Here is an 11,763-nt window from a genome sequence, read left to right as displayed (position 1 = left end):
AACCGGTAGAAGGTTGGGTTCCATATGTAAGACCTAAGTGGATCCCATATGTGTAAAGTCCACGGTATAGCCTCGAGCCCGTGTTTCCCCGGTGACTTCTGCCATTCCAAGAGGGTTACAATCACCTCCATTCTTCCATATGCACCCAAGGAATGTTCATATGTGTATTGCTTCCGAAACCTCCTTCGGGAAGGTTGGAGCTTCCGTAACGTCCCTGTTCCATGTAGAAGGGGTACATTTTCCCAGTGTTATCCAGTCTTACTCAGTGGGTAGTGCCATAGCAGCAGTAGCTGGTCCTCTTGTGCAAGCCTTGGCCTACGCCAAAAAGTAGGGGCGCAGGTGGCTTCCACAGGACACTGGAAGGGGCAGTAGCTGTGGCCTTTTGGTAGGATCCCAATTTCGTCGGTCATCCGACGTGACGTCGAGAGTGACCGACTGAAAGGGAACGTCTCGGTTACGTATGGTAACCCTCGTTCCCTGAAGGAGGGAACGGAGACGTCACGTCCCGTTGCCACAGCTCCTGTACCACCGCTGAGCGGCCGGGTCACCGGCTCGGCTCCTCAGCGAAAAGCTGAATATGCGCTGCATCTGCTGCCTACTTATACTCTCGCTGTGATCAGCGGCAGCTGGATGCAATAATCGCATGCCAATGTGCATTGGCTCGTTTAGTTTACACTCGAAGTAGATTAGTCTCTCTAAGCGACATCCCAATTTCGTCGACGTGTCCGTTCCCTCCTTCAGGGAACGAGGGTTACCATACGTAACCGAGACGTTTTCCTGCTACAATTATTTGGGTTGATATAATTGTTTAACTTTTGCTGGGCCAGATTTAGAGTGAAATGTTTATTTTAATTTGTATTTCTCTATTTCATATTGATATTATTCCCACGTGGCATACCCAAATCCTCACCCTAAAACTGCCTCCTTCTAATGCTACTAAGTAAAAGTAAATGCAATTAAAGTTATCCCCATGATGCTTTGATCCTTTCCTTAAAATCTAGCCCCAAAGTTTTATTCATTAGATGGAAAAGTGCCCTTAATGCTTTGCTTCACGAAGCGAGCAAAAAGCGCATTTCTTTCACTAGTAATCTCTTGGCTTCCCTCCAAAATATCATCACAAGCCACGGAAGCATGCAGCGTGGAGCTAGAGGTGCAATTGCTTGCTGGAAAACACATTGTTAGTTTTGCTTACAGTTTCCCCAGGAGCGATGGCCATAATGGCCTTATTGGCGTGCCCAACGGGATTGTGTACTTCACTATTCACTGCCCATGGTGTTTTCTGTAGAAAAACAAACATTTAGTGTACGTGTGATGTAACATTCTTACGAGTAGCAAATGCATTATAGCTGTGGTTAGGACACCTGTTTTTCGCTTCCTAGACTGTAATATTGAAGAGGTGTTCACTCATGTTCTCTCGCCTACATGAAGAATGGTATCCGCCTTGCATTTTCTGTTCTCTCTCTGGAAAAGAAAAAAAGGAACACCGCGAACGATATCGTAAAATCATCCGGTCTTTTCTTTGTGTCTCCATGTGAGCTGCCAGCCCTCATGAACACACTGTTCTTGGGGGTTTTTTCTGTCGTCCTTGTCCGTCGCCTGGCTATAACCTTGCTCCGATCATTGTTGCCCATTCTGAAGGCCTGTCGGAGAGACAAAGGAAAGCTCCTGGCAGCAGACATTGGGATGCAGAGCTTTTCCCAGGCCTCCACATAACAAATGGCCACCATTCATCACCCTGTTGGACACCCAAGGAACCTTTCTTTTCACTTTTCACTCTTATTAGCAGGGGACAATCTCATGAGCCTGACATGCGCAACCAGGTTGCAATACAATGAAATAACCATTATTTAAACACCTTGGCACCAAAGCCAACATGAAACACTATTTGCAACCTGTTTTACGTCCACATTGTATCTGTGAGTCAAACAGGACATTGAGTGAGAAAAATGTAAGGTTTGACTTGATTTTCCACAGTTGATTGGATCAGAGTTGGCATTTGTCGAGGCTTGATGACATCACCTAAAAAAGCAAAACAACCGCATATTTGAATAACTGACCAATTGTGCACATTAACACTAATACGACTTTTGTGATGAACAACATTGAGACTCCTACTCTGTGAAACAGTTGAAAACTTAACTGTTTTGTAATCTGATTGTATCAGTACCTCCAAATAGTAATACTGAACTGATCAGGATTTGCTCTAAACCTTCAGACTTTCACAAATCTAGCTGGTCATTCAAGAACAGAGCAATCTAAAGTGCACTTAAAAGCTGCAAGAGCTGATTTCTGCTGGCAGCTACTGCTGTGCAATTTCAAAATGATTAAAGGCAATGATTCCCTGTGTGAAGTGCATTGGTCGAGGTCTCGGTTCATGAAATGCAAACAACTCTTCTGGCCATCCAGCGGTAGGGGAACATTTAGTTTGGATCTCTTTGTTTGCTGTCTTTGATTGAGGAAGCCGGGCATGAGTTTCCCAGAGATGGTCAATTCAGTCATTTGGAGAGGGGCCTAGTCTTTCAGCCCGGCCACGGATGTGTCACAGCCCTCCCCTGCTAAGAGACCTCTCACAACTCTTGCCAGGGAAACCGGTTGGTTTGCACAGAGTATCCACAGCTCCCCTGGAGATTCAGAAATGCATTTTTATATAAAAAAGTGGGAGAGAAAGAAAACCACTAGTCTGTATTCCTTTCACAGTTTGTGTGTTGTGCCCCCAAAGAATTCCCTGTTGGGCTTTTTTTCCTGTCTCTTTGTTTTGAGAAGCAGAACTCCCTGGTTCAAGCTAGTTACCAGGCCATGCTTTGAAGACTGCAGGCAGAGGGAGTGTCTCTGATCTCACTCCCTTCTGAGATCCAGTCCTCTCTCAGCAGACCCCTCCAAAGTGGGAGGATGTGACTCAGGTATTGTGGCTTGAAAGAACAAGCCTGTGGATATGTACATAGGGTGGTTTTGTTCAGAACTCTACTCTGTTTGACCACAGAAAACAGGGCCATCAGGAAGTGAATTCTCTGAACTAGAAAGTGGCTAAAAGTGGCTTCCAATTTGAAGGCCCTGATGCATTAAGGGTGCATAGCAGCTGGGTGCATGTGAGTAACCTTCTGAAACCTAGTGTAAAATCACAATTGAAACACACTATGGTCTCATGGATTTCTCAGACACTGGTTTGTATAGCATAAGTATTTTTACCATGTACTGAACTTTGTTATTCTTCTAGATTTTTACCTATAGTGGAAATCGTGCACGTTTATTTATTTTTTTCTTTCTTTATTTTTAAATGTTTTTAATTAACAGGTAAAGGATCTCATTGTGTATTGGTAAATTGGACAATTTATATTAGGAAAATAAATGAAAATGATAAAATGATTGATTGATTGATTGATTGATTGATTGATTGATTGATTGATTGATTGATTGACGGGAAAAATTGTGCATTGGTGGATCTCATTGTGGATTGGTAAATTGAATAAAGGAGGACAATTTATATTAGGACAATAAATGAAAACTTTTTTTATTTCCTGTGTCCATGTGTAAATTGTATGTGAGCATCCAATCAGACATCAGTTTGATTAATCACAATGCATGAAGTTTAAATACCTCTTAAAAAGCTCATGTATTGTCTTGACTGACACACAATTATTGAAATGAGAGCAACGGTTCTGGCAGATTCTTATCTTATCTCCCATCCTCCCTTATAGTTGAGAACAGATGAATATCGATTTACCTTACAAAGGTCTCATTTTACCATCCAAGATGAGGGGTAAGGAAAATACGAGATGCGTGCTTGGAAAAGAAGAAAGAAACCCAGTCAACAGATTTTTATCTTTTCTATCCTAACTTGGATACATTATTTTTACATGGGTCTTTTTATGATGCTCATCATGAGAATCCATTGCTTAGTTTTTGACAGTCCTGTAAATTATGCCAATTTTAGCAGGACCGGCTGCCCTCATAATTTACCGCTGCTGTTACATTAGCAAGTGAAGAAAGAAAGAAAACGAGAAAGAAAACTCGTTACATGTCGCCCCGCTCTCATGTTTCATGACCCTGGCTGTCTAAAGATATGTCATTTATCACATCTTTTCCTTTGACCATGTAGGAACAACAAAAGAAAATCTATTTTCCCATTTAGACTACAGCGGAGAGCATTGATTAGTTATAATTCATATGTCTCGAGTGAATTGACGAGGGCCAGGGATAACTCGCTGATATGGAGAATAAGAAGGTGGCAGTGACAGCGCCTGATAAATCAATAATCTGCGCTGTTACAATGGGATTCCCAGCCTCTCCATCCTGGCTCTCTCGTGACAGTTTGTTGGAGGAGATCACCTTTCCAAGGCCATACATTACACAACTCATACCAATCCTTCTTTCCTGCCTGGAGCTGGGGAGAAGCGACAGACGTTTGCTGCACTCCAACGGTCCGGCCTGCCAGCCGCCCGCTTCACATAAATAAGATATAAAATATTGAATTGCTCTCTCTTCAACTTTCTTTCTTTCTTTTCTTCAATCCCAGAGAGGTGTCTTTTCTTTTCTCAGCAGATGCTTTCGTTTTTCATGGAAAAAAATAAACTTTGATCTCATTTTCTTTCATTGTGAGCAGCCCCTGTAGGTTTGAGTGTTAAACACAGGTGTTACGCCTGTTGACAGCTCTTTGTGCTTTTGCTGCTGTGGAGAGGTGCAAGAAATCCTTGCTGATCACAAATGGACTGTAACGGCAGTTGACCAATATTGGATTTACCGAATGATGATACTAAGGTAGAGAATCTAGCTGATAAATGATTAATTTGCTGAAAGTTTCTAAAAAACACTAATAACAATGAAAACATTCAACTCAATGAAAATTAGCGCTGAACTTAAAGCAACCCAAAAATACGTGCCTCTAAATACATTTCTGCAACACCGTTATTAACACGGCAGTTTTAAAGTGAAACGTCCAGTGAGTGGCGCTAAAACACAGGTTTAATATGTAACCCTGGCACGTTTTTGTTACGTTGGTATATAGCAATACGTAATACAAACACGTATTGCTGTGTTTGTATTACGTTGCTTCAGGTACATATTGTGGTGGTTCATAATTCAAATATCTGATGAGTGGTGATAAAAGTTAATGCTCTGTCATGTTGTAAATATCCCCTACACCAAACCCAACCCTAAACCTACCCGAAAGCGTTAACAAATGCAAAAGTGATATAAAAACATATTTGTTGATGCAGCCGTGCTATTTTAACTTCCTTATGCAGACTTGAGCTGTTTTGTTAAACAGTAGTTCCATGGGGTTCGTACCGGAGCTTTTCATCACTGAAGTGCAACCCCGTATTGCGTGAGCTATCGAACAAACCTACTGAATTAGAAAACTCATGCATTTGAAGCTGGATATGTGATGACGTTCAAAAGTATCAGTTTCCCAGAGGTGTAAAGTATTGGAGTAAATGTAATTAGTTACTGTACTTGAGTATCTTTTCAGGTACTTTGTATTTGTACTGAGTATCAAAGATATTAGCAACTTTTACTCTTTACTTCACTACATTAATTAATGAGTATCTGTACTCTTTACTCCACTATTTTTGAAATTAGTGTTGCAGTTACACATTACATTTAGCATGGACCTAGCTTTTTCTGCGGCAGTTTATTTCTGCTACAAAAGACGTGATACTGCCTATTACAGCTCACTGAAGTACTGCATTTTGCCCTTACTCACCCAAACTTGTCAACAAGGCTACTTTATGCGAGTTCCTTAGCAAATATTTGTGAATCAGAGGTGTTTTATATATGAGATGAGGATATGACTGCAGCTAGCAATGAGGCCCAAACCAGCACATCCACTGCAAGAAGGCTTCGGCTTTTTCATTTTACTTAACATTATTTTATTTATCCATTATACTGAAGAGACCTTTTTGAAAGATATAGTTTTTTGTTTGTTTTGTTTCATAATTTTGAGGTGTTCAGTTTTTTTTTTGGTTTTAGAAAATAAACGTAATTGCTCTCCTCACAAATCAACTCTTTCTTGTTTTTGTTTCATGCTCTCTGTGCCTTGCCCTGGACTTTTATGTCACTTCCTGTCTCCCGTGGTGTTTGTAGTCCGTTTGTTCATTGGTTCACCTTGATTAGTCTCCCAAGGTGTGTCTTATCTTGTTAAGATTGTTAGCCCCCAGTGTGTGTATATATAGCCCTAGTTTTTCTTTAGTTCCTTGTGAGTTGTTGAATGCAATGGTTGTCTGTTTGCCAGACATTCTGTTCTTTGTTCCCTTTGGTTTTTGCCTTATTGTTTGTTCTAGTTTTTACATGAAATACCAGCACGTAGATCCTTGCCTCTGCCTGTTTTCCGAAGCTTCTTCACAATGTTACAGTTTATCACTGGCATGTCTCTTTGACTAGTGCGTCTTTGAGTCTATATTTAAGTAAAATACTTAAGTACTGTTAAAATCAGATACTCTAAGACTTTTACTCAAGTTGTTTTGGAATTGGTGACTTGTAACGTGTAGTGGAGTAATTTTCACTGTAACGTATCTGTACTTTTACTCAAGTATGGTTTTTAGGTACTCTTTACACCTCTGCAGTTTCCAAATCTCTTCATAATTCATAACATAATGTTCCTCAAGTAATTATGCGAAAATTAGGCTTTATTAATCGAAACTGTGGACCTGCAAATCATATTTTGTGTGAAAAGGAATAAAAGTTGTCAGAGTTTTACTGCCTCTAGTGTTCATTTCAACTGGAAACTTCAGCAATTCATGTGTATAGTTAAGTTTTTTGAGTTTCGCATAAATGTAAGTAGAGGCACGCATTTCCAATGAGCCTATGTTGACTTAAAGGGATAGCTTACCCAAAAATGGAAATACTGTCATCATTTATTCATAATATTTATTTTCTAAGTATATTCTAAGAACAGAGAAAAGTTTATTTAGTTCAGATATGTTTGTGCTTGAACACATTTTACCAGTGGCTCGTGCTGCAGTGAGACTTTGAAGGCAAGAAAAACAATCGCAGCAGTCAAGCTCTTCACAAATGAAGAACTTCAGTGAACAAAACCTAGCAGTCTCTGCACAGAAGTGAACAAAACAAATTCATTCATTTAAGAGATTCATTCCAAAACACAGAAACACAACTAGCACACAGCCCACTTGCTCTTCAGAGCTCTCTCAAACGCATGCAGCGCATGAAATGTGACAGATTAACAGCTTCTCTGTAGTGGGGAGTGTTAACAGTACGATTAAAAGGTTGGCAAGCTTATCTTCTGCAGGTTGGCTGTATTCATGCAGGAGTATCTGACTGTGCACAAATGAAGAGAGAAAGCTAAAGTGGTTTGGGGAATCAAAAGAATGGCAGACTATGAGTTAATGTCCAAAAATTCTATGTGACCAAATGATGGAACATAGTGGCCAAACACAAGCTGTTCGACTTGAATGGCAAAATCACAATGAAAGGGAAATCTAGACTGTGTTCAACAAAATATGCGGCGCTTCCTTGCAATGTTGGCAGCAGTGTTGAATGTCTGTGATTGTGCATGTCTAAAGATATCAATTTTCATGGTTACACATTGAAATTATGAATAAAAATGCATGCAAAAGCTTCACAATAATTTCAGAGCCAGCATATGTGTTAGGAGCCTTGGTAAATCATTTACATTTGTTGTTTTCAGATTTGAGACAAGACATTTCAGTTTGGAAATGAATAAATTACATAAAGTATCACATTAGTATAACATGCACTGATGAATTGCACAGTAAAACCAGAATATAGGGCAAAGTAAACTTAAAGTTTTTTTTTTTTTTTTTTTTTATTAGGGCAGGAAGCCAGATGGCCAAGCAGGCCATTAGAGCTTAGTGTTAGGTGTCCTCATGTCCAAATGTCAAAACAACATTAAGTTTAGTAATTCTGCAACTACATGTCAACTAACTCAGCGTATTAGCAGACTGTTAGGTTACAGTTAGAAGAACAAGTTGAAAAGTTCCTGCTAAATTACTTCAGATTATTATACTATTATACTTCCAATTACGTCAGAATATCTGTTGGAGGACTATCAAAATATATAGAGATTAAGCAGACAGTCTATTGATACTCCAATGACTAGTAATTGACATGTAGTTGCAAAGTTACTCATAGTTAGTAGAATGTCTAAAGTGGACTATCAAAATAAAGCAATTCATATAATCACATGCATTTTTTTAAAATATACATACAATACGAAAACATGTACAAAATATGTACATTATATTAAATTATTAATTAAATGTTATTATACACAATATAAAACGGGTGTCACGGTGTGTGGAGGCATGCAGGACGACAAAGATTCCAATAATTACTTTTAATGTAGACACAACAAGGCAGATTCGGGCAGGTGCGACGCGACGCGACGCGACACGCACGCACGCACGCACGCACACACACACACACACACACAGGGTAACATTCACAATAACCGACCAACTGGAACACAATGGACAGGAACTGATATATGGATAATTAGTGGCAGACAGGTGAGCACAATGAGGGTAATTAACTAATGATAGTATGGGCTAAACCAACAAAATGGGAAGAAACCACAATAAACAGTCCACAGGGGCGTTACAATGGGTCAATTTTTTTCTTGTTTTTGTTTAAATCATTAGGAATTGTTGGTGTTTTACCTAATAATATTAAATTATTAACATGTGACGCATGCTTGCAATTACTCATAGTTAGTAGAATGTCTAAAGTGGACTATCAAAATAAAGCAATTCATATAATCACATGCATTTTTTTAAAATATACATACAATACGAAAACATGTACAAAATATGTACATTATATTAAATTATTAATTAAATGTTATTATACACAATATAAAACGGGTGTCACGGTGTGTGGAGGCATGCAGGACGACAAAGATTCCAATAATTACTTTTAATGTAGACACAACAAGGCAGATTCGGGCAGGTGCGACGCGACGCGACACGCACGCACGCACGCACGCACACACACACACACACAGGGTAACATTCACAATAACCGACCAACTGGAACACAATGGACAGGAACTGATATATGGATAATTAGTGGCAGACAGGTGAGCACAATGAGGGTAATTAACTAATGATAGTATGGGCTAAACCAACAAAATGGGAAGAAACCACAATAAACAGTCCACAGGGGCGTTACAATGGGTCAATTTTTTTCTTGTTTTTGTTTAAATCATTAGGAATTGTTGGTGTTTTACCTAATAATATTAAATTATTAACATGTGACGCATGCTTGCAAAATGAGTTGGAATGCGCACAGGCTAATTTTGAGCTACAGGCAAAAAAAAACGGAAAAATGCAGATTTTGGTCAAATTTGGTCAAAAATTAGCATATTAAGCCCTCGTCTAGCGATCCCAATGCTCCAAATAGTAATTAAACATCTAAAATGATCTTTATTAGAGTACCTTTTCTCTGCTCGCTTCTCATACTGACTGTCTTCCGAAGTGAAGAAAAAATTAAAAATACAAAAATTATAACAAAAAAATATTAATGAATAATAATAATAAATAAAAAAAATAAAGGAAGATGCCCTGTGTACCCTGTGTAAGTAAATTCAGTACATTTTAGCACAATGCAATAAATAGAATTTTCAAGAAAGAGGAAATAATCTTTGGGTCAAAATGACCGGAACACAACATGAGGGTAAAGTGATTTTGTATGTTTGTAGTGCCCTTTGGTTTGGCTTCCTTTAATTGAAGAGCACTGGGCTTCCAACAGTCCCATGATTTATTTTCACTTTTTATTATATGAGGTATTTAAGGTTTTATTAAGTTATCTCAGTTATTTGTCCATTTTATCTACCCACAAAAAGCAGCTTGTAAAAGCAGTTTCAGTTGGACTTTGCCATATAAAGCACATACAGCATGCCATATGTTACTGCAGTATTTGTGAAATGTTTCTCTTTCTGTAATGTAATTCTTTCACTCTTTGAAACCTAGGTGTTTCTTGTTGACCTGTGAGCTTTATTCTGCCATGCTGTACACATATAGATGTCTATATATTATGTCAGAGCACATGTCAAGGTTGTGCATTTCAAATCATACGTTCCACCAGAGAATATAGCGGTCTGTCAGACGTTATAATAGACAGGGGCAAAGATCAGCTATTGTTCAGTAGAAGTGATTTATCGCATTGTTGTGTCAAAACCAGTCATATTATCCTAGATATTTTAAAACCTTTAGTCAGGACAGACCAGATGCCTGCTGCTTTTGACACTTCCCTGTCTGCCTTTTACTCATACGTTCACTTTAGACCCAATATGACTTTTGTTTTCAAAGCTGATGAATAGATGTAGTGTAGTCACAGTATGGGTGTGGATTGTGAATATTGTTTCTCGTTTGTGTGGATTGTGTTGCTTGATATGCAGAAATTTACCATGCTTGGTAGTTTCTCACAGCCCCCCCGACGTCACTGCTGCTGTGTGAAATTAAAACTGCCTGACTTCAGTCTGAAAGAGGCTAATCAACACCACCCATGACCGGGGTAGATGAAACAGCTTGTCTCCTGTCCCATAAGCTCTGTCTTCTGTTCTGTCTCAACCCACAATGAGGAAAGAAGAAAAAAAAAAAGATTAATTACCCACATGTATAAGCCTGCTGGAACTCTTTCACATAGTGCATACAATTACATGGGAAAATAAATAATTATAAGAACAGCCATTCTTGACGGAAAGTTGCTGAATTCTGCATTGCTCTTAGAAAGGAGAGCAAAGCTTTTCCTTGTCAACATATGATAAAAATTGACCTGTTTGATTTTTTTACTCTTGTGAAAAATAAGTGTACTTAATTGTATTGAATGTGCACTTGTAGTGTACTTCAAATCTTAAAAGTATTTTAAAAACTGTACTTGAGATAATATAATTATAAATTAAATATAATTAAAATAAAGATAATCTAAATATAATTAAATAGTATGTTTCTTAATACACTTATGTACACTTTCTAATCATGTTAAATTAAAAGTTTTACTTTAAAGTACATTCTAAAGTATTTTAATAATATTTTGTTTGTGTATTGATGTATTGTGCACTAATTTATTTGATGTATTGACTAACATACTAAAGTAACCGATTATAATTTAAACTGTAGTGTGTTATCTGATACACAAGTACGTTTCGTTTTTTGTCCTGGAAAACGAAACAAAAATATTTTTTTTTATTTTATTTTCCACAGTGCAATTCATTTTCAAAAGATATAACATATTTAAATGTAATATTAAAATTGAAATAATAGTTTTATTATATACAGGTAAAAATTAATATATACAGGTAGTGAAAAATTTAAGGGGGTCTGAATACTTTCCGTACCCACTGTATATCATTGACTATCATCGTAAATATCAGAAAAATTACTGCTTAAAACAAATATAAATGAGAAGTTGTCTTGTTAGCAAAGTTGTTTAATTAGCAAAAGCTGTTTATCACTTGCTTTGCTAGAAAAAAAGTTGTTGTTTAGTTCCTTGCACGTACGTGGTCGCTAAGCCAAATTAAGTGTCATTCCAATCGAACTCTGGTTGTGCCATTATATTTGTTGATATGTCAGCACAGCGATGCTTAACTGGGACACTTATTGATTTGCTGACCTCGATAAATGCTACTAACGTTTCATTTCCATTTGCACCTTGTTACCAAAAGCTTAGAGAAGTGTAAGTTCTAAGTGCAGGCTCAAACTGAGCCAAAATGACCAACAGTGTAATTTAAAGATTAAGAGTTGAATTGACCCCCCCCCCCCCCCTTTTTTTTCTTTCTCATTTTTTGCGGTG

The 11,763-nt window shown here is 38.1% G+C and overlaps 1 protein-coding gene across 1 annotated transcript in view; it reads left to right on the top strand.

The window, feature by feature from the left end:
• Positions 1–11,763, top strand: part of LOC107564466 (contactin-5-like) — a 163,629-nt gene that overhangs the window by 16,760 nt on the left and 135,106 nt on the right. The window lies entirely within an intron of this gene.

Source organism: Sinocyclocheilus grahami, unplaced genomic scaffold, assembly GCF_001515645.1.
Source record: "Sinocyclocheilus grahami isolate Dianchi unplaced genomic scaffold, SAMN03320097.WGS_v1.1 scaffold937.1, whole genome shotgun sequence".
NCBI lineage: Eukaryota > Metazoa > Chordata > Actinopteri > Cypriniformes > Cyprinidae > Sinocyclocheilus > Sinocyclocheilus grahami.
Note: the sequence above shows the minus strand (reverse complement) of the source record. Positions and strands in the feature narration are given on the sequence as shown.